The following is a 6,818-nucleotide window of genomic DNA, read 5'->3' as shown; positions in this document are numbered from 1 at the left end:
GGAAAAGTACGAAATGATTCACTTTGGAAGGATGAATTTGAAGGCAGAGGTGATACTTTCTCGAGTCAAACGAGGTCCGCACATTAGTACGAGTTCCACAATGGAAATAGAGTCGTGACACTTTCTCCAATAAACCGAGGGCCGCTCATCGGTACGAGAACCACAATCGGCACGGAGTGGTGCACTGCAGGAGCAGAAGGAAGTGTGATTGACAGATTGACAGGTGAGCTTGAACACATCCGCTGTTCTGCACATGCCCATAGTGACGCTCGAAAGGCAATATACCTGACAGTAAATCAGGAGAAAAACACAACTTCTTTGCAAATAAGAGAACAGCCTTGGAATGTTCCAGCCTTGGAAGCCTTGGAAGGATTCACAGATTTCACTTGCTACTTTTGTTCAAAGAGAGAATGAATGGAGAAATAGTGGTAAAATTCTGGCAGGTTTGAGAATATGTTTAAAGTTAAATAGACTGCATCGCAGGTCACGGGTGTGTGGTGGTCAAGTTATTGACTGGCAGAGGATTGATAGATAGATAGATAGATAGATAGATAGATAGATAGATAGATAGATAGATAGATAGATAGATAGATAGATAGATAGATAGATAGATAGATAGATAGATAGATAGATACTTTATTCATCCCCAAGGGGAAATTCAAAATTTTTCCAGTGTCCCATACACTTATTTTAGCAAAACTAATTACATACATTATTTAACTCAGTATAAATATGATATGCATCCTAAATTACCCTCCCAAAAAGCATTAATAAATAGCTTTTAAAACGTTCTTAAATAGTTTACTAAAGTGCATTAAGTGGTAACTTCAGCTCAGTCCTAACCCCAGCACTTTAACATGTCTTGCCTCTGGCGGTTGAATTGTAGAGCCGAATGGCGTTGGGGAGTAATGATCTCTTCATCCTGTCTGAGGAGCATTTCATTGACAGCAACCTGCTGCTGAAGCTGCTTCTCTGTCTCTGATTGGTGCTGTGCAGAGGATGTTCAGGGTTTTCCATGATTGACCGTAGCCTACTCAGCGCCCTCCGCTCTGCCACCGATGTCATACTCTCCAGTTCTGTGCCCACGACAGAGCCCGCCTTCCCTACCAGCTTATTAAGACGTGAGGCGTCCCTCTTCTTAATGCTACCTCCCCAGCACGCCACCACAAATAAGAGGGCGCTCTCCACAACTGACCGATAGAACATCTTCAACATCTCACTACAAACATTGAATGACGCCAGCCTTCTGAGGATGTACAGTCGACTCTGTGCTTTCCTGCACAGGGCATCTGTGTTGGCAGTCCAGTCTAGCTTCTCGTCTAACTGCACTCCCAGATACTTGTAGGTCTTAACCTGCTCCACACATTCTCCATTAATGATCAGTGGCTCCATATGAGGCCTAGGTCTCCTAAAGTCCACCAGCATCTCCTTGGTCCTGGTGATATTGAGACGCAGGTAGTTTGAGTTGCACCATATCACAAACTCCTGTATCAGTTTCCTATACCCTTCCTCCTGACCATTCCTAACACACCCCACTATGGCCGTGTCATCAGCGAACTTCTGCACATGGCAGGACTCAGAGTTATATTGGAAGTCTGATGTGTACAGGGTGAACAGGACTGGAGAGAGCACGGTCCCCTGCGGTGCTCCTGTGCTGCTGACCACCGTGTCAGACCTACAGTCTCCCAACCGCACATACTGAGGTCTGTCTGTCAAGTAGTTCGTTATCCAAGCCACCATGTGTGAGTCTACTGTCATCTCCGTTAGTTTGTACCTTAAGATCCTGGGCTGGATGTTGTTAAAGGCACTCTCTGGAATATCGCTGTGGCTCTTTTAAGTTGTGTCGTTGTAACACGTGTCAGCTCTCACTGTGATTTCCAACACTCAAACCGCCCGGAATGACTGGAACGAACGAAAGAAAAGAGTGAACGGATATTCCCCTTTAATAAAGAAGTGTTCTCCATTTCACCCGCCAGAACAAACTCCTTGCCTCAATTTTAGAAGCACATGTGCTCCGGTGAATGTACAAAATAAATCGACTTCATTATGAACGCCTCCATGAACACTGATACAAAAATGTCCTGTTTAAATAGCTGAGGTCAGTTGTCATGGAATTTAAATTGGCAAATTCACATTATACTTTGTTTTAAAGTAAGTAGATTGCAATATCCCTTGAGGAGTCAAATTCATGGCACGGTGACAGAGTGAATAAAAATTGTTTAACGTAAGTGCTTGTGCAGTTGGTTGTCACTAATGTCCCTGACGTGATAGCCATGCTAATTGTCTCAGTGGAATTGTTCTCACCTCAATAAAAGTCTGCTAAACCGAACCCCAGTCAACCTGAGCAGCTGAAACGCTCCGTACAACTGAACGCTGCTTCTGACGGAATATGGGATATCCGGCGATTTACTACATTGCAGCCATTTACTATCCCACACTGGTAGCGGTTGGTGTCCCCGGTATGATGCCGGAGCTGGTCACATTATGTCTGGTGCCGTCGTATCTCTGCTCCGGTATCCGCACTGTTACTAAGCACAGATGCTACCGACGGCTGAAACGTGCTCCCGGAATGGAGGATTCGGGCATCTGATTGTTTTATTTTTACTTTCCGTATTTCTATAGCAGTGTTTACTTTCTTTTGTCAATTAAGTTGGTGCTGATATTGTCGTTGTTTCACAATTTCACCTCGCTAGGCTTTCTGAAGTGATGCTGGTCTCTGCTTTTCTAGGTCGGAGTCTCGATCAGTGTGGACATTCCGACCTTATAACAACGTGGCAGCTTATTTAAATGAAACGTAGGTCTGTTCCTCTGTAAGTCACTACATGATAACTCGTGCTTTATATCTCCTTCATGGCACTTGTCACGGCTACAAATAATCCCGTCTGTTCTTTCTCCTCTAATAACGGAAATGGTGTTGTTAACAGGGGCGATCGACTGCTCACCGGTACGTGAGTCCTGGAACTCGGATGCCTCGCTCTAAACTGTGGGAAGGTCGGCAATCCACTGACACTCACATCCGTCATTGTCCTCCAGCCGGAGTGCAGCGACCGAGACCGCACACACTGGATTCCCGCTTTCCACTTCCAAACAGACTATACCCTCCATAGCATCGGAAGAATGGGGGCAGTCACGGAGATGCTGCTAACAATATTTCTATTTTATTTTCAATAATCTTGTATTTAATTTAACAGCGACTGTGATCCTCTCTCGGGGAAAATGCATCACCTAAACCTGGTTGAAATGGCTTTTGCTGATCGGATGCGGGTTATCGATGTTACTTTAGTGGAATAGACTGACTTTATCATCATTTCGTCTAATTATATTTCTTTTTGCATTTTCAATTTCTTGCAGTTAATTTAACGGCGATTGTGATCCTCTCTCGGGGAAAATGCGGGCTCTCCAAATGCATCACCCGTTACCTGGTTGGAATGGCAACAGCGGATCTGATGGTAGTTATCGTTGCTGCTCTAGTGGAACAGACCAACTTTATCTACATTTATTCAAGATCCCTGCTCATCACTCCTGTATGCGCTCTGACACTTGTATTTGTGACCGTAACGACGGACTGTTCTGTTTGGTTGTCGGTCAGTTTTACCTTCGATCGCTTCATCGCAATATGTTGCCAAAAGCTGCGGAACCGATACTGCACCGAGAGAACAGCAACGGTGGTTATCGTGACCGTGGTTATCGTGAGCTGCGGGAGATGTGTCCTGATTTACTTTGCCATTGAACCTTACGTCATCATTGACAACACGCCGTGGCGGTGCACCGGCACACATGAATACGCTACTTCACCCGTGTGGAGAGGATACGCAATACTGGACTGTATTTTAACACCATTGCTACCAATAGGCTTAATCCTGGTGTTTAACGGGTTAACCGTAAGGCATATCGTTGTGGCAAATAGAGTCCGCAGAAAGCATGGGCACAGCAGCGACAATCAGAAAGATGCCGAGGTGGAAAATCGCAGAAAATCAGTGATTTTGTTGTTTTCTATATCAGCTAATTTCATATTATTTTGGATGCCCAATGTAGCCCATTCCCTGAAATGGCAATTGGAAAACTATTTCTACGAGGACAGATATTTGAGTTCCCCAGTATACATCCTTCAGCAATTTGGGTTCATGTTGCAAATGCTCAGCATGTGCACCAATACTTGAATCTATACACTGACACAGAGGAAATTCAGAGAAGAGCTGAGCAATGGAATGAAGTATGTGTTTACATTAAATGGCCATCTGTGTAGATAACGCAGCTGTTTAATGATAAGTCAGCGGAGATTTCAATTAAAGCCGTTTTACAATGAAATGGTTTGGCAAATATGTAATTAATTCAAACAATCATATTCCGGAAATTGCAGAATTGTCGGAAGATTGATTACTTCATACAGTTCTGAAAGGTAGCAATGCAAACGTTCAATGCTGCTGGCGTTAGTGTTACATTGGTTCAAGTCATCACAGACACTGAATTGTCACAAGGGCAGGGATGGCTTCAGGACTTTCCTGTTTTAAGATATTTCAAAATGGACAGGGTCCGGTAACCGGTTCAGGTATGGCATAATTTCTCAGCTGTGTCCAGGATGGATCATGTCACTATAAGAAGAAAGGCGGACCCGCAAACAGTCGATACCGGATCTACTCTTAGAAAAGCAAACCGGTCCGGTGACAGATCTCCCCGACAGTCACATTGCACAGGGATAGGAGAAGAGAGCCTGGAATTGGGGGTCTGCAATATATGGTGTTACCTGGCAGGAACTTGGGAACGTACATTGTGAAATGTTGTACTCATGGAAATGCGCAACAGATCAGTGGAGATTGTTTAGGGACAACTGACATGGGGTTCAGTTAGGCTTTTCTCGTTGACGCAGGGAAAGGATGATAACGTAAAGTAACCCTGGGTGACAAGAAAGTTGTAACAACTCGTCAAGAGGAAGAAAGAACGAAACTTAAACAGTAGGAAGAAAAAATCATCTCGGGTTATGTCGAGTCACAATGTACACAGGAAATAATTTAACAATGGACAGAAGATTTAGAAAGGGACTTGCGAAGACCTTGACGAGTAGCACTGTGCAGAACAGGAAGAGACTGGAGTGAGTGTGGGCAGATCAGAGGAAAGCTCGTCTCGGGAGTCCAAGGAGGCAGTGAAGCTCCTTACTGAATACATTGACCAATGGGAACACAGCGTAAAAAGGCAGATCTGCCAGAAAGAGGATGCGATGGAAACTTGTAAAACATTGTGATAGATTATTTTCCGATACCTGAATTTGGGATACCAGGTAATTTGGGAAAGAGAGCGAAGATATTACTGCGCTTTTGGACATTGTATGTGCGTCTTCGCTGGCCACAAAAGTAGAACTAGAAGATTGAAGGGTGGAAAATGTTATTCATTTGTTGACGAATGATAATAGGGGTATTTCTTGGAATTATAGACCAAACTCTTGTCAAAATCTTCAACTACCTCTCTCTGAACCCTGGGGTTTACATCATGTGATACAGGATTCTTATCCACCTCTGGGCGTTCCAGCGTCCAAAGCAGATTTTCTCATTAGCAGTGGGATTTATACTCACTTCTGTCCACGGTACTCTAGATTTATTGACTTTTAAAAAAAAAAGATTATAAGAGAGAGTAAGAAGGGTAGTGGGCAGAAGAGGAAGAATAACAAGGAGGTATTTCATCAGTGAAACTGGGAGAAGAGGAGGGGTGTTAATTAAAAAGAACCTCCTCAGGATATGTTTTTCTTAACGAAACCAGAGCTGAGCACTGCATGCCGGCATGTGTAAAACTAATACAAAATACACACCACTAAACTCAAATGAGAGCACAATCCAGAAACCTGAAGAAATGGTCAGTATGGAAGATCAAGTGAACCACTCAAGTCCGTCCATTGAAGACATCCCAGCGATCTGAGCACACAATTCCCTTGCAAACTGAGAAATGAGTGTGCTTAGCCACCGCTGTGCCTCAAGTTATACCAGCTTGAGCTAAAAACAATTAAAACATAATAATAAGTATTATAGGTTGACAAACCCTGTATAGGCAGTCGATCGCTCCTTCATCATCAAAGATAGAAAAATTAATTAAATAAATAGTAGAACTATCTTCTAAAGATATGCGCAAGAACTTTAGACAGGACAAGTGTAGGCCACTCCGTTATATTTAGAGATTAGTCCAATCAATATAGTATCATCGGCAAATTTACTTAACAGACTTGAGCTGTGTGTGGCGATACAGACATTGGTATATAGAGAGTAAGGGAGGTACTCAGTACATGGCACTGAGGGCTCCAGTGATGAAAGTCCGAGGGGTGGAGGTAAGGGAGCCCACTCTTACAACATACTGGCGATCTGAGAGGCGGAGTCAATGACAAGATCACTGAGCTTCCTGTCGAGCCTGCGGAGAATTATGGTATCGAATTATGGTAATGTAGTCCAAGGATAGCATTCTCACATAAGCATCCTTCTTCTCCAGATGTGTAAGGACGGTGTGTCGAGCAGTGGCTATTGCACCGTCCGTCCATCGGTTGTGTCGGTTTGCAAATTATAAGGGGTCCAACACCCTCCTTTCGTAAAAGGGTTGCATACGCTAATCACACAGGCCCAAGTCAGTCACCAAGTAATTTCAATGCCCGGCTGTGTCCCCACAAGCTCGTGTCATTCCCGATACCCATCCCTTTGCCCCACTCTCTGCTCACTGCCCCGTGTCTGGTTCCAAATAACTCACACTGCCCGCTCCCGTCCCACAGCCCCATGTCAGTTCCAAAGGTTATTAACTGTGTAAGTGGAATTATAATGTTATTAGGTTGGAATATCAAAGCATAA

This window comes from Hypanus sabinus, unplaced genomic scaffold (assembly GCF_030144855.1).
Source record: "Hypanus sabinus isolate sHypSab1 unplaced genomic scaffold, sHypSab1.hap1 scaffold_366, whole genome shotgun sequence".
NCBI classification, from domain to species: Eukaryota; Metazoa; Chordata; class Chondrichthyes; order Myliobatiformes; family Dasyatidae; genus Hypanus; species Hypanus sabinus.
The sequence above is the reverse complement of the archived record's forward strand: the minus strand, read 5'-3'. Positions refer to the sequence as shown.